The 25,923-nt window shown below is 40.9% G+C and overlaps 1 protein-coding gene and 1 non-coding gene across 2 annotated transcripts in view; both read right to left on the bottom strand.

Moving 5' to 3' along the window:
* Hdac8 (histone deacetylase 8) overlaps nucleotides 1-25,923 on the bottom strand; it is a 252,699-nt gene that overhangs the window by 39,673 nt on the left and 187,103 nt on the right. The gene's annotated exons all lie outside the window — the stretch shown is intronic.
* On the bottom strand, nucleotides 12,167-12,274 carry LOC125344335. Its single transcript, XR_007209474.1, has one exon. It is a non-coding gene; the product is annotated as a U6 spliceosomal RNA (small nuclear RNA).

The raw sequence follows: 25,923 nt of genomic DNA, 5'->3' as shown, positions 1-25,923 counted from the left end.
CTCCAAAATGGGGAGAAGAATGAAGATGTTGCATGTTATGAGTCAATAAGAAGCTTGACTGAGATCCTTGTGGATAGGGGAAGCAGAGGTAGATGCTAGAGGAGCCTGCAGGCTATTTTTGTTGTTTGGGCTGTTGCTGTTTTTGTGACTTGTTCTGCCTCAAGCTCAGAGGTGCAGCCCACAGAGAGGAAGGTTAGGCCAGCTAGTGTATATGGCAGCAGACTGCAATGAAAGGGATGGAAGGACTGAGATGGGAGGGAATGAGATGGGATGGGTTAGGATGGGATGGGATGGGATGGGACAGGATGGGATGGGATGGGACAGGATGGGATGGGACAGGACAAAGACAGGGTGAGATGGGATAGGATGCTGAGCTGTGGGCTTGCTGACAGCTGGTCTGCTCCCTGGGAGAGACCAAGAGCAACAAGCTCTGGTGGCCGTGCTTGCCAGAGTAGTTTACTATTGAAATCAAATAAAACTCGTGACAAAGTCAATCTGACACATCTTTAATGATACACATAATGATTATTGTGCTTTAGTGTAATTAGGCATAATGATAAGCAACTCCCAGGAACGACTATAATTACAATCACTTTTATGCAGCTGAACCAGAGATTTCTGAGGGCAGCCAGCAGGGGGTGGGCATTTGGGATGGGTGAATAGGAGAGAGCAGAAATCCTGTTGCAAGCTGTATGCCTCTTCCTTCTGCGCCCAGTCCCTTCACTCCTTATTGGGGGAAAACAACAACAAAGATCTGGTGAGCAGACTGGATTTTAAACTGCCAGCTTCTTCTCTGGCCTGGAGTAGACTGTCCTGAAGCCTTGCAGGTCATGGACTCTGTATGTTCCTAAGCACTTCAAAAGGATTAGTTCCTACTTTTCAACAAGGCCTGGAATTCTACCAAGTAGCCTTAAATCTAAACAGCACATGCCTACTACTTGGGCCTTGTTTGGATGCACATAAAAGGGTGTTTTCTGGACAGTAACTGGTAAAATGTGACACACACAAATATTAGATGCTATTAAGAGATGATGGAGCTTTTTGAGTTTGATAATGGCATTGCAATTATGTTAAGAAAAGCTTCTTATGGGTTGGGATGTAAATCAATGGTAGACTATGTGGTTAGTAGGTTCAAGGACCTGGTCTCAACCCCCACTCACTCCTCAAAACAGGAGATCCTTAGAGATACATACAAAAATAATCACAAGCCATCAGTGATGAAATGGTATGACACCCCAGAACAGCATTAACATTCTTCAGAAAAGAAATGAAGGCTAGAAGAAAAAAAATTGTGGATCTTGAGAATTGTGGAAGCTAGGTGATGAGTACATGAAGGTTTCCCATTACTTTTCTCTCTGCTTTACATATGTTTGAAATTTTCCATAATAAAAATTTGAACAAATCAGGTACCCTAGTCTGTCCTGGTAGTGACCCATTCACTAGTGAAAATTAGCTTGATCTTGCTATCATCTCACATACACAGGAAGCTGCCAGGAATGAGAAAAACCATAAGGGTAGATAGTTGTATGCTATAACTTGTGGAGCACAGAAGTCTTGCCTGGGATGGAGGAAGGAGAATTCTGAATGGCTGCAAGACAGTCTGAAAATTCTGGCAGAAAGTAAAAGAAGAGATGAGGAACAGTGTAATAAACTGAGTACTCATGCTACACTTATGGTCCCCACTAGCCTGTAAGATCTGAGAGACTGACCCTTGCATCTTCATTATCATTCTTCCCTAGAACTCCTGGGACATTAGCTTATTCATTTCATTTCACACAGTCACCTATTTAATAACATTTATTATCTACTATAGCCAGGCAATGTTTTGTTCCCCATGCTTTTCACATGAACATTGGTAAGCATGGGGGATAAAGCAGTGAACAAACTTAAGTCCACAGGGAATTTATGTTATAGTGGGAGGAGACTAGGTAGCATATATAATAATGTATGTAATATGACAGATGGTGGTTGAGTGCTGCAAGAAAGATAAAGTAGGGTAAGGGAGAAAGTGAGGATAGGTATTTTTTTTTTTGCCAGTCCTGGGCCTTGGACTCAGGGCCTGAGCACTGTCCCTGGCTTCTTCCCGCTCAAGGCTAGCACTCTGCCACTTGAGCCACAGCACCACTTCTGGCCGTTTTCTGTATATGTGGTGCTGGGGAATCGAACCCAGTGCCTCATGTATACGAGGCAAGCTCTCTTGCCACTAGGCCATATCCCCAGCCCCGAGGATAGGTATTTTGTTGTTCAGGACTAAACATGCATGACACTTGGGCCCTTATAAGCTTTTTTCAAGTTCTCCCTTCAAGCAAGTCTTCAATCAGGTCAGACTCCAAGCCATTCATTCCCTGGATTTTGCTGAAGGGATACTGGGCCTCTTGGCCTGTATATACAGTTTAATTTCATTGTTGATTATATTCAGCCCTCAAATACCTAACTTATCCACATTGCTCTTTGGAGAACTTCTGGTACTACTTCAGGAAGTAGTCACAGGCTTTTCAGACCTAGGTCTCCTGCTTCTGTAGCATCCTTGCATATAATCTCTACTATGGCACACAGCATTATGCATTGTAAGTTTCTTTCTTTTTTTTTTTTTTGGCCAGTCCTGGGCCTTGGACTCAGGGCCTGAGCACTGTCCCTGGCTTCTTTTTTGCTCAAGGCTAGCACTCTGCCACTTGAGCCACAGCGCCACTTCTGGCCGTTTTCTGTATATGTGGTGCTGGGGAATCGAACCCAGAGCCTCATGCATACGAGGCAAGCTCTCTCGCCACTAGGCCATATCCCCAGCCCCTGTAAGTTTCTTTCTGACTACCCTAAGCTCGCTGAAGGTAGATAATATATCTGTCTCTTCATATAGCACAGGGCTTGGAGTATAGTGGAGTCCTGTACCTGCTCGGTAAACACATCAATGCATAGACAGATGCATTTGCAATTTAGTACCTGATATACAAGCTATGCTATAAAAGGGTCTGCTACTGGTATTTATTACCATGAGCCAGGGTAATCCTAAATCCCTTATTCATTCCTGTGTATTGAGCTCATGCCAGTCTAGTGCATTGGGGGGGGGGGGGAGCAGAGTGCCTTGAAGGAGCTTATATTTGGCCTAATTTTATCTTTACATAGTAAGAGGGCAGTACGGGGCATAGCCCCATTCTACAAAGAGGAAAAGTGAGCCTTAAACCTACTAAGTAACTTTTCCAAGGCCACAGAACTTGGAAGCTGAAAATCAAAATCTTTTCTCTGGTCTGTGTGATTCTAAAACCATTTCTGTAAACCCAGGTCAGAGAACTATAGCCTGTGGGATAAGTCTGTCCTATTGCTTTACTTTGTCTTTGAGATATAATTTACCCTTTTACAGTAGTATATTTTACAAGTAGTATATTTATAAGGTGATGCAACCACGCTCTAATTCCATAATACTTTCCTCCCTGTAGAAGAAAACTCCACATCCACATTAATTTCCCCTTCCTCCAGTTCCAGGAGACCACTAAACTCGACTTTCTGTCTCTATGGATGGAATGTACACATTCTGCATATTTCATGCAAATGGAATCATGGTATGTGTCCGTTGGTGGCCTTTTTTCATTTAATATAAAGTTCACCCACGCTGTAACACTTACCAGTGCATATATACAGCCATATATATGTATCTCACATTAGCCCAAAGATGAGACAGTTTAAATGTACAACTGATGAACAGCTAAACAACATACATGCACAGAATTTCCCTTGGTATCCTCAGGACATATACATATGTATATAATCAGCCCTGTGTATCTGGTTCCACATCTGTAGATTCAACCAACAGTAGAAAAATCAAGAAAAACTTGCATTTGTACTGAACACATACAGACATTTTCTTGTCATTATTCCCTAAACAACATAGTGTAACAACTACTTACACAGGGCTTACACTATATTAGGGATCATTAATAATCTTAGAGATGCTTTAAAGGATATGGAAGAATGTGCTTAGGTTCTGTGTAAATATGGTACCATTTTATATAAGGGACTTGAGTATATTTACATTTTTCCATTTGTGTGTATGTGTGTGCGTGTGTGTGTTTGTGTGTATATATATATATATATGTATACATACATACATTTTGTTTCTCCTTACATCATTGATGGATGTTTCTTCTTTGGGCTATTATGAATAATGCTGCTATGAAAACCTGTGTACAAGTTTTCTGTGTGAAGTTATATAAATAAATACTTTGGAATGAAATTCATAAGTCATTACGTAACTAACTTTCAAGGCATTATCAGACTTCCCCCAAAGTGAGTACAGTTTTATACCCCTACTGGCAACGTATGAGGGCTTTAATTTCTCTATGTACTCCCTGTCAACACTTGCAGTTGCTTGTCTTTTTATTATTATTATTCTAGTAAGAGAGAAGTATAGCTCATAATAGTTCTGATTTGTACTTGCTTAATGACTAGGGATGTTGGGCATTTTTCAATTATTTATATATTATTTACATATTATACTATATCATATATATTCTTTATATGTATGTGTATATATATTCTATTCACATCCTTTGACCTTTTTTTTGGGCATGAGGAAACAGTACTACTAGGGTTTGACTGCAGGGCCTTGTACTAACTAGGCGAGTGCCTTGCCTCTAGCCCTTTTTGCTTTAGTTGTTTTTCAGATAGGGTCTTGATTTTTGTTTGGGGCTTACCTATGGCCTCCTGAATAACTGGGATGACAGGCATGTGCCATCAGTCCTGGCTTGTTTTATTTTTTATTTATTTATTTTTTGCCAGTCCTGGGGCTTGAACTCAGGGCCCGAGCACTGTCCCTGGCTTCTTTTTGCTCAAGGCTAGCACTCTACCACTTGAGCCACAGAGCCAATTCCAACTTTTTCTATATATGTGGTACTGGGGAATTGAACCCAGGGCTTCATGTATATGAGGTGAGAACTTTACCACTAGGCCATATTCCCATCCCCCTGGCCTGTTTTGTTGAGATGAGCTCTCCCTAAACTTTTGCTTGGGCTGGTGTTGAACTATGATCCTCCCAATCTTTGGCTCCCAAGTAACTTGGATTACATATATGATCCACTTCATCTTGTCCTCTCTTGTCTTTGACCATCTTAAAAGTGGACTGGTGCTGGGCTCCACTGGCTCTATACCTGTAATCCTAGCTCTTCAGGAGGCTGAGATCTGAGGATTGTGGTTCAAAGCTAGCCTGTACAGGCAAGTCTGTGAGATTCTTATGTGCAATTAAATGTCAAGAGGCTGGAAAGAGCTGTGGAGTGCTAGCCTTGAGCAAAAAAGCTCAGGGATAGTACCTAGGCCCTTAGTTTAAGTCCCAGTCCTGGCACGCACACACACACACACACACACACACTCACACACACACACACACACAAATGGATTAGTTTGCTTTTACGATTGAGTTCTAAGAGTTTAAAAAGTGTTTTCTGGAGTATGTCTTTTATATGTGATTTGCAAATATTTTCTCCGATTGAGTTATCTTTTTACTTTCTCAATATTGTGTTTAGAAGCAAAATTTAAAAATTTTGATAAAATCCAATTTAGTTAATTTGTCCTTGCACTGTTTATTTCTTAAATTTTATTGTTATTATAAAGGTGATATACAGAGGGGTTACCATTTCCCAAGTCAAGTAATTAGTACATTTCTTTTTGAACAATGTCACCCCTTCCTTTTTTCTCTGTTTTCCCCTCCTGTCCCCACCCATTTCCCCCTCTTGTCCCCACCCACAAGTTGCATAGTTCCCTTTCAACATGGTTACTACTGAGTACCACTACTGCACTTGTTTTCCCTAAGTCCCTCCATTTTTGTGCCCTCTCTAACCACTCCCACAAAAGACAGAAAAATGAACAAATAAGACAAAAAAGAAAAGAAAAAGAAAAAAACTCTCATTTCCATTTCCTGGAGTTTATTTTAATATTTTATAGGATCAGAGGCACAGAGGCATTGCCTTTCTGTGTTCCTCCCCTAAGAGTGTCTTCCTTTTGTCTCACTATGTGTGAAGGCCTAAAGTCATGTATAATTTATCACATATTTTAGATGTAGCTTCTGCATATGCGAGAAAACATGCTCAATTTGTCTTGTTGAGCTTAGCTTATCTCACTTAACATGATTTGTTCTAGGTCCATTCATTTTCCTGCAAATGGCATAGTACTGTTCTTTCTAATGGCTCTGTAAAATTCTATTGTGTATAGGTGCCACATTATTTTTGGATCCTATCATCTACTATAGGGTTTTCATTTAATAACTTGGCTATTGTGAATAGTGAAGCAATGAACATGGATGTGCAAGTGTCTTTATGGTATCCTGGCTTGTGATGTTGGCTGGGTAGATGCTCAGGAGTGGTATGGCTGGGTTGTAGGGAAGATCCATGTTTAGTTTTTTGAGGAACCTCCAGACTTCCATCCAAAGTGGTTGTTATGCACTGCTTATTTTTGAGACAGTCTTCTTGCCTGGTCCCATGGACCACGATCTTCTTATATTATACTTTCAGCCATAGCTGAGATGGCCAGCATTTACTACCACACAGACTTTTTTTGCCTGGGCCAGTCTCAAACTGTGATCTAGATTTCAGCCTCTTGACCACATGTAGCTGTGATTAAAGGAGTGAGCTTCTGGGCTTGGCTCCTTTTCAAAAATTTCCTTTGGTAGTGCTAGGGACAGAACCCAGGGGTCTCCTTTCTTAAGGTGGGAGGTTAGGTTTCAATCAGTGCTATTTTTCTTTTTGTTTGCTGTTTGCCAGTCCTGGGGCTTGAACTCAGGGCCTGGGTGCTATCCCTGAGCTTTTGTGCTCTAGACTAGCACTCTACCACTTTGAGCCACAACTCCACTTTTGGCTTTTTCTTTTATTAATTAAATTTTATTGACAAGGTGTTGTGCAAAGGGGGTACAGTTACATAATAAGGTAGTGAGTACATTTCTTGTTATATGTTATACCCTAATTTTTCTTTCCCTTCCCTAGTTCAGGTAGGCATATATACAATATCCAGTGTACCAAAAATCATATACAGTAACCATGTAGGGCATGCATTTGTGGCTTTTTGAAAGTTAATTGGAAATATGAATCTCAAATACTTTCTTTGCTGAGCTGGCTTTGAACCTCAACTCTCAGATCTTGGCCTGTGTAGTTAGTATTATAGGTGTGAGACACTGGGGCCTGGATCTTTTTTCTTTTTAGACAGGTATTTACAGCTACAAATGTCACTGAAAGTCCCACTTCTATTGTACTCTATATGTTTTGGCATGCTTCCTTTTTTTCCACCTCAAAGCATTTTCTAAATTCTCTTAGGATTTCTTTTTTAACCAACATTTGCAACTTTGGAGTGTGTGCTTTAATTTCTACACATTTGTGAATTCATCAAATTCCCTTCTTTTATTCTTCCATCTAATTTAATTCTAAAGTACTTTTGTATGGTTCTAGTCCTTTTCAATATATTGCTGTTTTGTGACCTAACATGTATAATATTTTGACAGGAAAGCATATTCTCCCCTAGTTGGTTTATCATGTTGTTCAAATCCCCTATTTCCTTTCTGATCATCTGTTTAGTTGTTCTATCCATTAATGAAGTAGGGGATTGACATCTCCAGCTGTTGTTGAATTCTCTCTCTCTCTCTCTCTCTCTCTCTCTCTCTCTCTCTCTCTCTCTCTCTCTCTCTCTTTCTCGTCCTAGGGCTTGTACTCAGGACCTGAGTACTGTCCCGGGCTTCTTTTTGCTCAAGGCTAGCAGTCTGTCACTTGAGCCACAGCACCATTTCTGGCTTTTTCTATATATGTGGTGCTGAGGAATCGAACCCAGGGCTTCATGTATGCAAGGCAAGCACTTTACAACTAGGCCATATACCCAGCCCCAATCTTTTGGTTTTGATTCACATGTTTTTGTGTCCTGTTTACAATTTTGCCTATTTGAATAAACAACTCTCTTTCAGCTACTACATGCATGATCATTTTCACTTTATTTTTTTGTGCCAGTCCTGGGACTTGAACTTAGGGCCTGGGCATGTCCCTGAGCTTTTGTGCTTAAGGCTGGTGCTATACTGCTTGAGCCACAGCTCCATGTCTGGCTTTTTGGTGATTAGTTGGAGATAAGTGTCTCATGGACTTTCCTGCCTTGGCTGGCTTTGAACAGTGGTCATCAGATCTCAGCCTCCTAAGGAGGATTATAGGCTTGAGTCACTGGTGCTTGGCTTCACTATCTTTTTATACTTTCAAACTATGTGTGTAGGGCTGGGAATTGGGTTTAGTGGTAGACTGCTTGCCTAGCATGCATGAAGCCCTGGGTTTGATTCTTCAGTACCACATAAATAGAAACATCTAGAAGTGGTGCTGTGGTTCAAGTGGTAGAAGGTTAGCTTTGAGCAAAAGCTCAGGGACAGTGCCCAGGCCTTGAGTTCAAGCCCCGGGACTGGCAAACAACAAACAAACAAAACCCAACATGTGTATTTGAGTTTAAAGCATTTCTTTTATGAACAACATATAGGTGATTCATTTTAATATTCCATTTGCCAATCTCTAGCACTTAACTGGAATGTTTAATCATTTACATTTAATGTTAATTACCGATGAAACATGTTACAATTTGTTCTCTATATGTTTTAGGCTTTTTGATTATTATTACTGTCATCTTTTTAATGAAATAAGTATCTTTTAGTGTGCTATTTTACTCCTCTTGTCAATTTAAACATATATAAATTATATATGCATAAATTCAAGGTATATAATACATTTATTTACATGTCCATTTTCTCAATAACCTTGGTGTTCCAATGAGCACTGTACCAATCTAATTTCAATATCATACAAACACTCTGCTCCTATACAGCTCCATTTACACACCCCTCCTTTGCACTGTTTTTGCCAAACATATCATATTCTTATACACTATACACTTATTAAAGCAGATTTATAATTATTTTGGTCAACTTTGTTAATATAAGAGAAAAAAGTTACAAAGTAATATGTTTGTTTTTCATTTTTTCTGGTATGTTTGAGATAGCGGTCTTACTATACAACCCAAGCTGACCTTGAAATTTTGATTCTCCTTGCCTCAGTCTCCAGAATTCTGGGATTAAAGATATGTATCACTGCACTCAGTTTACATTTTTACTTTTGTATTTACATTTGTATACATCCTTACTGGCGTTCCTTCATTTTTTTACATTCAGTTAATGTTTATATTCAGTAATGTCTTTTCATTTCAGCCTTAAGGATTTACTTTATTCCAATACTCCCTCCTTCTTCTTCCTTCCTACCCCTCTCTTTGGTGGTAGGGACAGACTCCAGGGCCCCATACATGCCACCTGCCACTGAGCTACAACCCTATCCCCCAAGTATTTTTTTAAATCATAGAGCAGGTTTAAGATTTGTTGTAACAGCAGATTCTCTCAATGTTATCAGTGAATGCCTTAATTTCTCTTTCATTTTTGATGAATGGTTTGCCAGATGTAGAATTCCTGGTGAATAGGAGTTTTTTATTTCACTTCCAGCACTCTAAATATGTCACCACATGGCCTTCTGGCATTCATGGTTTTTGACCAGAAACAGTGTCTTACTGAAGATTCCTTGTATGCCATGAGTTATTTTCCTCTACTTTCAACTTCTTTCTCTGTCTTTAAAGGGCTTTGGCAGTTGATGATGTCTTTCAACCTCTCAGTTGATCCTACTTGAAGTTTACTGAGCTTGTTGGGTGTATACATACTTTTTTCCAAATTTGGGAAGTTGTAGGCCATTATGTCTTCCCCTTTCCTTCCATCTTTTTCAGAGATACTCATTATGCATATGTTAGTATGCTTGATGTTGTCACACAGGTCTCTGAAGCTCTGTTTACATGTCTTCATTCTTTTTTCCTTCTGCTCCTAAGACTGAATAGTATCAGTTGGACTATCTTCAAGTTTGCTTCTGGCTTCTGTCTGCTCACATTTGCTATTGAGCCCCTCTAATGAATTTTTATTTCAGGTATTATACTTTTTCTTTATTTTTATTTTTATTTTTTGCCAGTTCTGGGGCTTGGACCCAGGGCCTGAGCACTGTCCCTGGCTTCTTTTTGCTCAAGGATAGTACTCCACCTCTTGCGCCACAGTGCCACTTCCGGCCTTTTCTGTTTATGTGGTGCTGAGGAATTGAACCCAGGGGCTCGTGCATGCGAGGCAAGCACTCTACCACTAAGCCACATTCACAGCCCCAGGTATTATACTTTTTGAATACAGAATTTCTATTTGTTCTTGTTTCCCTAGAAAAATTCTTGATTTGCTATGGCATGTTTCTCATACTTTCAATTTTTGTACTTATTTAAGATTGCAGATTAAAGCTCATAGGGAGAGTTTATACTGATTGACCTTTCCCTCTGAGTACTGGTCACATTTCTTGTTACTTTGAATGCTTTGTAATTTTTGTTGAAAACTGGACACTGTTAGTTATATAACATGGGAACTGTAGAAATCACCTAGCATCCCTCCCTGGAGTTCATTGTTCTTGCTGTGGTGCTTATTTGTTTAGTGATTTTTCTGTATTAATTCTGCAAGGTCTATATTTTTTGTAATGTGTGTTCACTAAAAGCTCTGCTTGGTTTAGTTTAGTAGCCAACTAATGATTAGACCTCCTTAACTTCCCAGGATCAGTAAATCTCCCAGTCTGTTTTTCTTCTTTTCCGTGCTGAGGATTGAATTTAGGGCTTTGTTCATACTCCATCCCAGCCCTAATCTCTTAGTGTTTACAAGAGGCTCTGCGTGTGTGTGTGTGTGTGTGTGTGTGTGTGTGTGTGTGTGTGTGTGTGTGTTGGGGGACAGGCCCCCAGCATTGAGGTAAGCAGCTGACAAGTGTGCCTTATCACTTGCCTAGGCAGAGCTCAAAGGTCAGCCAGAGGTGAGAACTTAGGCCTTCTCAGATCTTTTCTGAATACAGCCTTAAGCATACAACACATGGTCTCCTAGATTCCTTACAAGATGGCGAGCTTTTCAAAGCCCTCCTGAACACTTCATTCTTTAATGTTTACTTATAAGATTTTTAGTTAGTTTAATGTTTCCCTAGTTGTTGTCTACTACATGGGCCACCTGTGCAGTTAATCATTTTCTTCTAATTGTTTTTGACAAACGCCCCAAGTGAAACAGTTTTCACCCTCAGAGTCCTTTTGAGTCATATCTAATAAAGAAAACCTTATAAATGAGGTTTTCCAGGGAACCACCAGAAAGGCCAAATGATAACTATATGTGAATGAAGTCAGTGAAGAGGTTCTAAAGCTATTCTTTCCTCTCTTGGCTATGAGGCTACTGGATCTCACCATATTTGTAGGTCATTTTCAAGGCTACCACTTCTGTTTCTTTTTTCTTAGTGGTTTTGTTTTAGATGAGGGTCTCCTTTCTGTGGTACCCTAGATCAAGAGATGTTCCTTGTCTCAGCCTCCCAGGTTCTGAGACAATAAGCCCCTGTTACCATGCCCGGCTTGTACCTGCTTTTTTTGGTCAGTTGTGGGGCCTGAACTAGGGGCCTGGATGCTGTCCCTGAACTCTTTTGCTCAAGGCTAGTGCTCTACTACTTTGCGCCATGGCGCCACTTCCAGTTTTCTGATGGCTTTCAAAGACTTTTTCAAAGACTTTCCTTCCCGGGCTAGCTTCGAACCATGATCTTCAGATATCAGCCTCCTGAGTAGCTAGAATTACAGGCATGAGCCACCAGCGCCCAGTTGTATCTGCTTTTATAAATAACATTTTACTGCAACACAATCACACTCATTCATTTCCATGTCCTCTATGGCTGCTTTGGTGCTATAGCAGTAGAATTAAGTCATTTGGACAGAGACCATCTAATATGAAAGACCTAAAATTTTATGAGCTGGACTTTTATTGAAGATGTTTATGGATTCCTGCTCTAGATCATTAGTGTTTTATAGGATTATATAATGAGCTGCATATTTACCTTGAGGTTTTTTTTTGAGTAGCCAATGCTAAAAAATAAAACACAAGTGAAATTAATTTTTATAGCATAGTAGATAAATTTTAAATTAATTTATTTATTGTCAAAGTGATGTACAGAGGGGTTACAGTTTTATATGTATGGCAGTGAGTACACTTCTTATCAAACTTGTTACCTCCTCTCATTCTTCTCCCCCTCCCGCCTCCCCTGAGTTGTACAGTTGGTTTACAGCACACAGTTTTGTAAGTATTGCTGTTGCATTAGATATGGAACACCTTCATGAATTTGCATGTCATCCTTGTGCAGGGGCCATGCTAATCTTCTCTGTATGGTTCCAATTTTAGTGTATGTGCTGCCGAAGCGAGCACAAGCGAATTAATTTTAAAAATATACTTTTGTTAACCTAGAATACTCAAAATATTATCACTTCAACATAGTCAATATAAAGTTACCAATAAGATATTTGTTTTACTAAGTCTTTGAAATCTGGTGTGCATTTTCCACTATACTACATCTCAATTTGCATTAGCCACATTTCAAATTCTTAATAACCACAAGTAACTACTGCATTGTCCACCATAGTTTAGATCCTTGTTATTCAGAATACAGTCCTTAGACCAGCAGCATGGTACCACACAGAAGCTTGCAAGAATATAAAAATTAAACTACGTAACTTGAGGGTAAGGATGGGGGTAGGATGGGGGAGAATGATGGAAGGGCTGATATTGATCAAGATGCACTGTACTTATAACCTAACTTACAGAATCATAACCTTTTTGTACAACCACATGATGATGATGATGATGATGATGATGATGATGATGATGATGATGATTAAAGGTATATCTCAAGTTCCATCTTGGATTCAATGTATTCAAATTCACATTTAATACTAGGTAATTCAGATGCACCTTTTTTTTGGTGGTGCTGGGGACTCACACATGGAACAAGTGCTCTAATGCTGAATACTCGACGGCACTCTGAGTTGCCCCGCTATACACTAGACTACCTCTCTTTGGGACCAAGGCCCAGCTCAGGGTAATCCTCTGGTTAAGTTGTCATTGTATTTACAGTTGAGTTGTGTGAAAATGAATCAACTGAAGTGACAGTAGGTCAGATGCTGTAGCAGGTACCATGAGACTTGCTGAGCTGAAAAGGACAAGGTCTCTGCTTTTAGGGGACCCACAACTGCCCAAGGATGCCAGGAGAATGCTACTCTGCACAAGAAATTCAGTCTTTTTCCCACTAAAACTCTTTAACAACTTCTCCATCTCAGATGTAAATGTGGCAAGCAGGCACTGGATTGCTCAAGCAGGCATTCAGCTCAAGAGGTTCATGGGACAGAAACAAAACAGTTTCACTCCATTTGAAATTGGCTCACGGCAATGGTCTGAAGCAAACACTCCAGCTTTAGGACATGAACTCAATGGGTTCTTCTGAAAGGGTAGCAACCCGGTGTTTGTATAACAGGAAAGTTATAACATTCATCATGCTCAGATTCAGGAACTGTGCACTCAAGTCAAGGGAAACCTGACAGTCTGATTTCCAGGTTCCAGTGACTTAGAATAGGAATTCCTATTTAAAGCAAAGAAAATAAGAAATGAGGAAGTGCCAGTCCTTGTTTCTCTGTGTAGGTGTTGACAAGCTATTAAATCATTAGGCTGTCCCTTGCTAGAAGCAGCAGAATAAATCTTGGAAGTTGACAAATGGTCAGCGGCTCTGTGTGTGCCTGCACACTCAGAGACACACACAAAGGGCACACTGTTTCCCGGGTTTATCTCCTGGCTGTGTAAATATTTCATCTGACATTTGGATTGGATTCTGAGCTAGTTTCCCACCAAGCTGATGGGTTTTTAATCTGCTTTCATCAGCCTACAATAAACTGTCTAACCTGTCTGCACAGTGTGGTGCTCTCTCTGCCCACTAGCAAATAGAACAAATTGGAGCCAGGAGATCCTGGACATACTTTTCTCATATGCCTGAAGACAAGAAATTGCACCCAAGCTCCACCCAAGCCAGAAGAATAAGCACTAGGGAACATGCTTCTTCCCATTAGACCAGCACCCAGGAGCCCTTTCCAGGCAAGGCCAGTGCCAGGAAAGGGTCACCATACCAACTCAGGGCTGCTGTCTTATTAGGACAGATCTTTGGCTCGGCCTAGCTGTGCCACTGCCAAAGATGGGGATGGCTGTAATCTCATTCATTCTGGGTTGTATTCATACTGGCTTCCCTTCACTTTCAGATTAGTTCCTTCAGTTCTCCAACATGTAGGAAACACAGTGATAGCCAAAAGCACAAACCACTGGCTCACAAAGCTCCCATACAGTAATAAAAAGAAAGGAAGTACTGATATATGCTACAACACTGATGGCCCTTGCAATGATTATGTTAAGTGAAAAAAAGCCAGTGATAAAAGATCATGGATTATGAACTCCAACTCATGAAGTATCCAGAATAGGTAAGTCTGTTAAGATGGAAAATAGATTCGTTGTTGCCAGGAGTTGGGGGAGAGGAGCTTGACAGTGAGTAGGTTTGGGAAGTGTTTTTAGGGGTAATGATAATGTACTGGGAATAACTTTGGAACAAAACCATCCAAATCACACGTTTGTTTGGCACCAGGGATTCAATTCAGGGCCTCATGCAGATGCTTTATATCACTTGCGACATGTACCCAGCCTTCTTCTGCTTTACTTATTTTTCGGGTAGGGCCTCATGTTTTTTTCCCCCCAGATCTGGCCTCAGACCATAATCCTCCTATCTATGCCTCTTGAGTAGGTGAGAAGACAAAATGTGGGTTACCACACCTAGTTCATTTTATTGACTGAGATGGGGTTCTTGCTAAGTTTTTACCTGGACTGGCTGTAAACTATGATCTTCCTGATTTCTACCCCATTTAGTTGGGATTACAGTTGTGAGCCACTTCACCAGGTTTATTTTTGTTTTGAGACAAGGTCTTGCTGTATATAGTCCAGGTTTGTCTAGAACTTGCTATGGAGCCCAGGTGGCCTTTAACTTGTGATCCTTTTGCTTTTGCCTCCTGAGTGTTGGGATTACAGGTAGGAATATATCACCATGAATTATATGGCAAAAGAATTATATCTTAATAAAGCTGTTTAGAAAGAGATAAAAAAGAAGGGCTATAGTGTGGTTCAAGTGATCAAATGTCTGGCTAGCAAGAGAGGTCCTGAGTTCAAATCCCAATACTGGCAAAAATAATCAAAGCAATTAAAAGAGAGGTGAGGATGTTGCTCAATGGTAGAATGCTTGTCTACATGTATGAGGGCTTGGGTTCCATCCCCAGCACTGTCAAAACCTAAATATGGCAATGAAAGTACCATTAATTTATTCTCTCTCCCTCTGAAAACTCTCCTCAGTCTTCTCAGTCTTGTTATTGTGTATTTGATTTACAGGAAAAATAAGTGGAAGACAGGCAAGCAAGTTGCCCTAGGAATGCTATGAGATTAGAATGTGTACTGATCTACTGATGCATTCTCTGTTGTCCTTCACCATGCACCCCGCTTTGCCACAGAAATTGTACTGTGCACTAAGTACTGGGGCAAAAGAGCATGAATAAACGCTGCCCTTTCCATTGGAAATACATTACAGTGAAGTTCATTCATTCTTTTCCTTTCCTTCCTTTTTCTTTCTTTCCTTTCCTTCTCTTCCCTTCCTTCCTTCTCTCTCTCTCCTCTCTTTTCCTTTCCTTTCATTTTCTGCCTTGTACCCTCACTTGGCTTTTTCACTCAAGTCTGGCACTATATCACCTGACCCACACCTCCACTTGTAGCCTTTTGCTGGCTAACTGGAGATTTTCTTCTGAGGTTGGCTATGAACTATGATTCTCACATCTCAGCCTCCTGAGTAGCTAGGATCACAGATGTGAGCTACCAGCACCTAACATTAAGGATGTTAATCTTAACACTGATCCTGAGGCTTCCATGATTAATGAATTCCTGGGGGACTATTCCAGGTTAAAAGTTGTTAATTACAACTTACTATTCATATTTCAATTGCTTTTTGGAAACTGGAAATTCATGGATGATGAATTTATTCTCTAAAAGTTGGAAAAGTATAAGGTGTACTGGGTAAAGTAAAATATTTAAAGAACAAGGAAGGATGCAAACTTCCTACTTCCTCAAGATGTTAGAATCAAGAATTACTGATGACACTAACAAAGTGACAGCATGCAGTGGGAAGTTCCAACTTTCAAAGGAATAACTTTTTGTGAATGAACACACAGACCTCACTAAGAGTCTTTTAGTCTCAGTGTAGAGATAAAGACATTTATCTGCTAACACTTCCAGTGTTAGTGTGGAACATACTGATACAAAAGGACTTAATTGTGTGCGTGTATATATATATGACTCACTTGTTCATTTCTTTAGACAATGTACTAGATGGAGAAATAACATTTGATCTTAGGAGACTTCCAGGCCTGAGTTCAAATCTGAGCTCACACGTTAACAGCTTTGGAGCTGCTATTCCTATTTCTAGTCAGAGCCCTCTTCAATTCACTACACAGCAGCCCAAGTAAAGTCTTAAAAAGTCTATGAGACTTTTATCTCCAATTAACTACCAAAAGGCAGGAAGCAGAGCTATGGCCCCAGTGGTAGAGAGCTAGCCTTGAGAAAAAAAGGTCAGGGACAGTGCCTATGCCCTGAAATTCAAGCCCCAGGATGAGCACATAAAAAATATCAGCTAATGCTTGGGGGCTGGGGATGTGGCTCAGTGGTAAACTGCTTGCCTTGCATGCATGAAGCCCTTGAGTTCGATTTCTCAGCACCACATAAACAGAAAAAGCTGGAAGTAGTGCTGTGGCTCAAGTGGTAGACTGCTAGCCTCAAGCAAAAAGAAGCCAGGGACAGTGCTCAGGCCCTGAGTCCAAGTCCCAGGACTGGCAAAAAAAATCAACTAATACTTAGCAAGCAGGCACTTACTAAATACTAGGCTCAATTGTAAGGATTTTATGAAGAGTGAGTCATTAAATCCTTTCAATACCCGATTAGTGGTAGAGTTGGAGTCCAAATCTGCGTGTACCTGGCTCTTGGAATTATGTATATACACTGTACTGTCTCTATTTCTCTAAATCAAAACAAACCAACATAAAAACAGGACCCTAGAGGATACAAGTAGAGGAATGAATACTACTGTGCAGTTGTTATTTTGACTTCCCAACCTTCTCTTTTGTTTGTCACATCAACTAGGAAGTGGTAGGGGTGAGAGGAGCTCCAATTCGAGCTGAGCTGAGTTACCTCTAGCCCAGAGTAGAATGAAAAGCAGGACTCTCTCCCTCTTCAAGAACAAAAAATACAAGAGTACAAGAGGATGGATTAAGTTGGGGACCAAATAGGACACATGCTCAAATGGACTTGGTGTGTAAACTAGAATGGGCAGAAGCCACCTAGGCCTAGTTCCTAAGCTCCAAAAAGTTGGGGCAGTGAGGGAGCTAAAAGCCAAGTAGGGAGGAAATGTGAGGCTGGGAAGAATGAGTGAAATCCTCTGCCTTCCTGGGAAGGATGCTTTGCTCCCTGCAGAAACATAGGGGTTGGGTGGGAAGGGGAAGATTCCTGCTTTGAAGAGCTAGGTAGTAGGAGAAGAGAAAAATATGGAGCAGAGTGCCAGAGTTCTTTTAGGTTGTTGTCTCTGGTTTTGCTACAGTAATTTGTGTACTCTCTGGTGTCATCATCAAAGCAGCTCCTAGTAAATCCTAGACAAAGAAACAGTGGGATGGTAAGAGAGGAAGACTGCCCTGATGGAAAGAGTAAAGGGCGATGCCAGTCATCCAGGTAATAAGCATCATTAATTGGTCATGCGGTATAGTAGGGAAGAGCTCAGACTCTGGAGCTTGCTCACCTGCATCTGAATCCAGGCTCTTCCACTTATTCATTCAGTTAGCTTTGGTAAGTCTTCTGTGAAATGAGGATAAGAGCAGAATTGCTGTGAGAATCCAGAGGAATGAATATATATATCTATATATCTTAGATGAGTGCCAGGCATACAGTGTTTGCCTTTTATCATCATGATCATTCTTCCTAAGGTCATACTCCAGGCTCTAGTAGGAACTGGGGATGGCTGCAACTGACATTTTTTGTCCTTGGACTTAGTTTAGTTAGGGAGTCAGATGATTAAATGAATTACAGTTTCTCATCTATGCACTGGGGATGGTGAGAGAGAGGGAAAGTATATTTTGATATAAACGTCTTCATGCATTAAATAAAAATAAACTCGTTTGTGAAAAAATAGATCAATTTCAGTGCAAGAGAATATGGTTTTATTATGCATTTGATACTAGGAGTTGAGAGAAGTGAGAAATTGGAGGGGATGGATAACCAGGGAGGGCCTCACAGATAACAAGGGAGTTGAGGCCTCAAAGAAGAGTAGGATTTCATCAGGAAGCCAAGTGGGAGGAAGGATATTCCCAAGAAGAAGTAAAATCTTGGTCAAAGGCATGGCTGAGAACAAAGTTCAGGACAGCAGAGAGTTAGTATAATGGGGAAATAGATTAGAGCCCAATTTACAAGGGTTTCTTTTCTTTGTAAATTTCTATTGGTAAGCTGTGTGTGTGTGTGTGTGTGTGTGTGTGCGCGCGCGCGCGCGCGCACATATGTATATGTACATGTATGTTCATGTGGGTTTGAACGATAGGTTATGGATGAACAGAAAACTAGAGGGAGACCAATGCAGTTACAACAATTATATATGCAGTTACACCAATTCCCCCAGCTCCACCTTACAAGTCTTCAAGGATTCTGAACAGGTTAACTATCTGTCCACTCAAATGCTCATCAGAAATAAACCTTGGGATCCCTGGTGATGCTTCTTGCTCTTTCAACTCAACATCTCTTGCACCAGCAGGTCTTGCTTCCATCTCCAAATTGTGTCACATTAGCCTACTTGATCTTTTTAGTCCCACAGTGCCCTCTCTAATCTTTTGTCTATACAAATGTATACTTCATTTTGCTGTGAAGGCTGTCCAGTATATACAATTCATGCCTTTATTTTGGTCAATAATATTTAGGTTCTCATATTTAGCTTTTCCTATACAATTTAAAGTTATTAAACACAGATACAGACACAGATACAAGCACACAGACATAGACAGGCAGACAGACAGACAGACACACACACACACACACAGAGCTATGGATTGATTTGTATCCCATCCCAATTCCCATGTTGAAACCCTAACCTCCTGTAGCTTTATTTGGAGGAAGGAAGTAATTAAGGTTAAATGAAATAAGAAGGGGGGCTGATATGATCAAATGATGTCCCTGTAAGAAGAGATACCAGAGGCGAGTCTGGTTCCCTTTTCACACAGAGTCAGAAAAAGCCACACTACAATGCAGCAGGAAGGTGGCTGTCTTCAAGGCCAAGGAGAAAGCCCTTACCAGAACCTGGCCATGCTAATGCCTTGATCTTGGATCTCCAACCTCCAGAACCATGAGAAAATTAATTTGTGTGTTATGAGTCATTGAGTCTGCAGTACTTTTTTTTTACAGCAGCCTGAGATGACTAACACACTAAAATTTAGCTATATCATCAATACTTGTTTATGCGCTACTTTATAGGATTTTCCCCCTTAATTAGTTGTCTTTCACAACTTCGTTTCTACTAGGCTAGAAACTCCCAGAGCCATGGAACATACCTTTTAAGCCACTAGAAACACCTACAACACAGTTGTGCACACATGGTCATCAACAAATACAGAAGGAGTACATGTAAAAACACAGGAAGCATTCTGAGTGGTCATAGCTAGGGCACTGAGACTCCTGAGTTGGTGTTAGCTTTGTTATAGATGTTCTAAGTATTTTCTTCTCTATCCATTTGTTTCCTCAGTTGTGTTGTTTCTTCCCCCTTATGGTGTTTCAGTATTTCTAGAGCCTTTGTGAAGAGAGTCTAGCTGTTTTCCTGGTGGTACTGTTGTTTGAACTCAGGGTCTTATACTTGCTAAGCAGACACTCTACTTGAGCCATGTCCTTAACTCTTTTTTGATTTAGTTATTTTTCAGACAGGGCTTCATGTTTTTGTCCAGGGTTGACCTTGGACTGAGATCCTCCCACTTATGTCTTACCATAGCTAGACTCACAAGTCTGTACCACCATCTGGGGCTTGTGGATGGAGATCACTAACTTTTTCCTCAGGATGACCTCAAACTTGAATCTACTTGATCTCTTCTTCTCAAGTAGTTGGCATTACTAGCAAGAACCTGGCCAGTTTGTCTTGGTTTTTGAGTCACAAAGACCAGGACTCAAAATACATCTTTCATACATATTAACCCTGGATGGAGTCCTGACCTTGTGCAAGGAGATTTATACCCACTGACAAACTCCATCTTTACAGCCACCATACAAAGTGGACATAAGCACTGCCATTCTTGAAATGAAAGAAAGTAGACATCTGGGCAACTAGAGAAACACCTTCAATCTTACTGCTGGTTAAAGGATCATAACCCCAGATGATTTGGCTTTGCAAAGCCATCTTCTTTCTACCATGCCATAGGCCGCCAAAAGGGAAAGAGTTTATCATTTAGAAAGAATAACCTCTTATATGGGATTTAGCACGACTCCATGAATGGGGGACAAAAGTTCTTGCTGCTCTTTGAACAAATAGGAAGCCATTGTTCTAATGTTTAAGTAACATCAGCAAGTTGGAACCAGGTTTTCAAAAGAGAGGCAGGGAAGGTGGAGAGAGAGAGGGGAGATGGGGGGGCAGGGGGAGGAAAAGAAAAGGGAGAGAAGGATGGAGAGGGAGAGAGAGGACTGTGTGTGAGTGTGTCTGTGTGTGTGTGTGTGAAAGAGAGAGAGAGAGAGAGATAGCTGCATCGTTTATTACCACATTCTTAGAAGATTATACTGTGCCTGTCTCCAGGAGGTACTCAATGGCTGCTGGTAGAATGCAATGATCAGCTCAGGGGCTGAATGACATTACATCCTATGGCCTGATGTCGTGACTCCTAGAAAGGTGGAGCTATAGAGGGTAGGTGTGAAAGAGCCAGTAATGTAGCTGCCCAGATTTGGAAGCAAAAAAGTATAGTTTTGATGTATATTAGAGCCCATGAAGAAACAAGATTTCTTGATAGGAATTTTCCTAAGGACTGGATCCACACACCCAATAAAGGGGTTATAAGTAGACTTGCATAGAATTTGCAAATGGTTTATACCTAACTACAGTTTTCCATCATCTAGTCCCTAGTGACTTTCAAGGTAAAAATTTATTATACTCCAAAGGTTATGGCCTAATTTATAAAAATAATAAAAATTTATCTCCTCTTTCTTAAAAAAAAGGACTAGCCAGTACTGTATTTCGCTGTCAAGGCTGTTCAGTGCAGACAATCATATCTTTATTATTGCCATGGAAAGCATTTGATCAATCATATTTAGATACTCCTATAAAACTTCAAATGTCAGGTCTTCCTATCCATATTATCTAATATCACTGAGGTTCCCAGGACACCAATCCCTATGCTACCAACATGAGGACTGTCCCATTTCAATAGCATTTTTAAAAATTTCAGTGATGTCAAGGCCCATCAAGTAGAAATCTATGTCCACAAGGACTCAAAGCCCAGGCAGCTCATGTCTTTTTCACAAACACAATGAAGGTCCAGTGGCAGTCACTCTGCTCAAGAGCAGGGGAGGCTGAGGTGACACAGCAGAGCTATGAGCACCTATCTCCCATTCCTAACTCCCAGGTGGAAGTTTTGATTTGTAAGATGACCCCCTGACAGAGAAGTCATTTATAAATGAAAAGAAATACGGGTCTCATTATTTAGCAAGCATTTAACTGAGGGTCTGCTGCTGTGTAGAAGATACTAGATAAGCACCATAGCTTAATAAGGAGAACTTTAAAATCCATTAGGTCTTTCCTTGTCATTGCCTTAAAATATCATATCCTGCATTTAAAAATGACAACAGAATAGTGACAAGCAAACTTAAACTTAGCTCTATGGTACAATTTATAGTTGCCCTCACAGGTGATGGTAAAAAGGACTCTCTGCATACTTTAGTGTGCCTTCTGCCCACATTGTTTCCTCGGCTTGGTATCCTTTTCCCCTTCTCCTGTCTGCTTCTTGAAACCCTACCCACCCTTTAAGATAACAGCTCAAATAGCATCCCCTTTGTGAACTCTTCTGACACCCCTTGAACAAATTAATCATTCTCTTCTATCCAGTCTCAGAGCTCTTTACAAGGACTCTGCTCTCACACTCGATTTGTAATTTCTTCTTTTTCCCACTCTACTCTGAGATCCATAAATCAGGGCACATCTCTCGTAGCCACAGCACAATGCCTGTGTGTGGCAGCAATTACTAACTAAATGGTTACTGAAATCCTCTGGCCATCTGGAAAAAAGGTGTCTTTTAATATATAACAGAGAATTCTAGCAACCTAGCAAGGCTTTGTACAAAGTATGTACTCAATAAGGGTTTGCTGACTTTGACTGTAGTAAATATGAGGCTTCTCTTAGGTCAAGGCTATAGATAGCAATTCTCACTCGCCCCTTCCTGGGGCCACAGTAGCAGAGAGCAACCCTACATGAACAGATATCCTTGTAATGTTCCAGGCACTGAATGTCACACTTGCCCTGAACCATCACCTCTGCTGGCTTAGTGGAGGGCACAGAATGTTCCATTAAGAGTCCCTTCCTGGGACTAAGGAATTTGCTACAGAAAGGCCTTGTTGGATTGCTTTCAGTTAAAGGAAAAATATGTCAAAAGTCACTTGAAAGACTCCCCACCTGTCAGAAAACCTACAGATCATTCTTGCTTCCCCTTTCCAATCACAATGTATATTCTAAAGAGTTAAGATTGACTATAACTTGAATTGTGCCTTGTAATCAGAGTGGATAATCCTCTATAAGCTTAGAGTTGTTTGCTGCTTGCAAAAGTGCTACGAGGCACAAATCTGAGTAAATGTTAAATGTCAAAGCACTAAAAAATCCAAACTTTGCTTTTTAATCACAGCCACTTGCAAAATTCAACTATCTTTTCTTCGCGTGTGAAAATAAAAGCTTTCTTTTGTTCTGTAAGGAGATGTGTAGAAGGCAATTCAGTTTGTAATTTGAAAGGTCTACTTTTGCAGGAAATACATTTCTCTCATAGCCCTTCAGTATGTGATCAGTGAAGACATTTTAGGCCAATACAGGCACAAAATGATCAACACATCCTATATTAGCCAGAAACCATTGACAATTAACCAAATACAAGATTTCCTGATCATTTTAGTTAAGAGCAACTGAGCTGATCTTTCCCTAATTAAAAAAAAAACTAGGATGTTTTGTGACTTTTCACAACTCATTGACAACTTGAGGAATTCTTGTTTAGTGCTGGTGGTTTAGTAAATTAGGTAAAAGGAAACAGCTCAAATCTGTTAAGTTTAGCTGAAACAAAGACTAACCTTGCTTCCAAATCACTGGTACTGCTATCTGGACAGTAAAACACTCAAGAGTACAGAGATAAGTGAAATTTCTCAGTGCAATTCCCGACTACCTTGGGCAGCTTGTGGAGGCCCGGGTGAGAGAAAGACAGAGCCAACACAAATGCAATTGTACAGTGAAGAAAGAAAAGGAAGGCCAGAACAGTGGGTGAAAAGTTAATTGACTTCACTTAGACCACCATATTAAAACCAGATGTGTCCAAAATGTTGGATGAGAAAAACTGGTGTTACTGATAGCGTGAACAAACCCTTTGTGCTTTCTTCCCAACACAGTATCATTACAGGGTGCCAGAGGTACCATTTTCTCTCCCTCCACATGTAGTGCATTCTCAACAAGTTAAACCGTTTCTAATCTTGTATAATTAGATAGGTCTCGCTACATCCCTCACTTGAAGGATTTTATGAGCTGCCTTGTTCTCTCTCCCTTTTGTGACAGCTTCTTTGGGGCTGGAAACTAACATTTGCTAACATTTCTTCCCTTCTGGCACCTGTCAGCTGGATGGACTCTGGGAAAAGGAGGATGGGGAGGGAAGGAATGCAATGTATACTCCCCTCTCTAGGTTCTGGTATTAGAGCCCTCTTTGTCTCTAGGAAGGCCTCACTCTGTTCTCAAAAATGCTATTATGCATACATTGAAAATAAACAACAAGCAGAGGGATGAATGGAATGATGAAGTTCTGGAGGTTTTTTTTTTAATCAGAAATTTCAAGTTCCTCTGTTTAATGAATGTAGGGACTGGGTGAGGAGATAGCTAGAAATGGAAACCCTTTAATGCTGCCCAGGTGTAAGCCACTCTGCAGAGTGGCTAGAGCTCTGTGCTTTCATCACCCCATTCAGTCACTGTTCAGAGCCCACCATTGCATGTAGCGACCCCAGTGTGATGGCCTTCTCCTTCCTTTGGTGCAGTTTGAGGAGTCACCAGACATTTGACATCAGAATCAAAGGCTATATAAACACAAGGGCTTTTCCTTCAATGCAGAAATAATAATCACCTTTTGGACTGGAATACTTTTTCCCTTCAAAAGGCTTTAAAACCATTCCTGGACTAAGTTGTTGGGGTCATTTCTTGACCATTCTATGACGTTCTTGCGAAGTTGCCGACTGGTAAATGCTCTCCATGTGTAGATGGGGAAATCCAGAATTAAGACCAATTTATACGTCTATGACGTGAGACTTGTGCATGATTGATTCTATGCAGGGCCTTACCCCTCACCACAAAATTCTGTGGTTTTTGTCCAATAATGAAAAAAGACAATTGAAGGAGTGTAGTATACAACAGAAATGGCTGAGTGACAGGGCCACCTGACGTCTCCTAGTACTTTACAGTTTATAAATCGCTTTCAGAGTTGTCCTTTCATGGCTAGGCAGCGTTTCACTCCTATTTCACCAAAGCAACTGGACAGCAGAAATAAGAGCCAGGGTGCTGGCACGGCCAGGAAGGCCTTGAATTTCTCACGCCAGGGCGGGGGCAGGGCAGGGAGGCCACGGGGAAAGCATTGCGCCTGCCTTCCAGGAATAGTAAGGCTCCAAGACTCCTCACTAGACTGCCTGGAACGGAGATTAAGGCCCAGGTTCTCTTTGCATTCCATTTAGCAGTTTGCTCATGCTTTCACTACAGAGCAGGCTCAAGAATTCCTCAGCCAGCTAAGAATCTGAATGTTGCTTTGGCTGAAAGACACTATTTTATTTATTCCCATAAATCCTCTCCGCCTTGGTCCCTGGTTATCTTCACCTGAAAATGGAAAGGAAGGCTAAGGATGTGAGCATTTGGGTACTGGACTGTTGCTACCCTTGGCAATCTTGGTGTACTTTGGGACTCTCTTCAGCATACACTAAATAAAGATTAACAACTCACCCAATGCCACACACAGTCCTTGTCGACTTCAGAAAAGTTCCTCAAAAGTGATGCTGAGAAAAGGCAAAGACTAGAGTCCAAGGGAGGAGGGGAATGTTAAGAGCAAATGATGCTTTCAATAAGGTTTGGCTGATGTCAAGCAAGCAAAGATGGGTCTTTGTTCTCAGATTTCCTCTCTTGTTGGGATTGGAAGAAGTGGGCTCACTACCCAGGTCACTACCTGACACTCCCAGGAGCTCAGAGCCATGTGCAGATCAGCACCCCAGGCTAGAAAGAAGGGAGTAGAAGACCTAACCTGGGAAGGAAGAAAAGTGAGAAGCAACTGGCACAAATGCTGCCGAGCCTGCCCCTCATTCTAGCCAGTTGTATAGACAGCTGTCTCTTTAACTTAACCCTTAGTCCATTCACTGGGTCCAAGCTCATTTTGCACACTGATGTCTCTTCTGTTAGCTATCATGGTGGTTATGAAGCACAAGAAAAATGCAGAGGAAAGAAGGTTCTCTAGGGTTTCCTTTTGTGAAATGCACAGAAGACATGGGAGGGTCCCTGCAGAGTGACAGGAACCACTGTAAGCAAGCAATCTGGAGGGGGGAGGACTGGCTGTTTCCTCTCAGGCTTGCAGGACAGTTTTGCTTACTTTTCTTAAGGCTGACTGGGTAAATCAGAGTTCCTGATTCAAGACTGGGCATTTGTAAGTTGCACGTGGGTTTGTTTTCTACACTTCAGAAAC

This window comes from Perognathus longimembris, chromosome 28 (genome assembly GCF_023159225.1).
Source record: "Perognathus longimembris pacificus isolate PPM17 chromosome 28, ASM2315922v1, whole genome shotgun sequence".
Classification (NCBI taxonomy): domain Eukaryota; kingdom Metazoa; phylum Chordata; class Mammalia; order Rodentia; family Heteromyidae; genus Perognathus; species Perognathus longimembris.
This window is presented reverse-complemented; position numbering and strand designations above follow the sequence as displayed.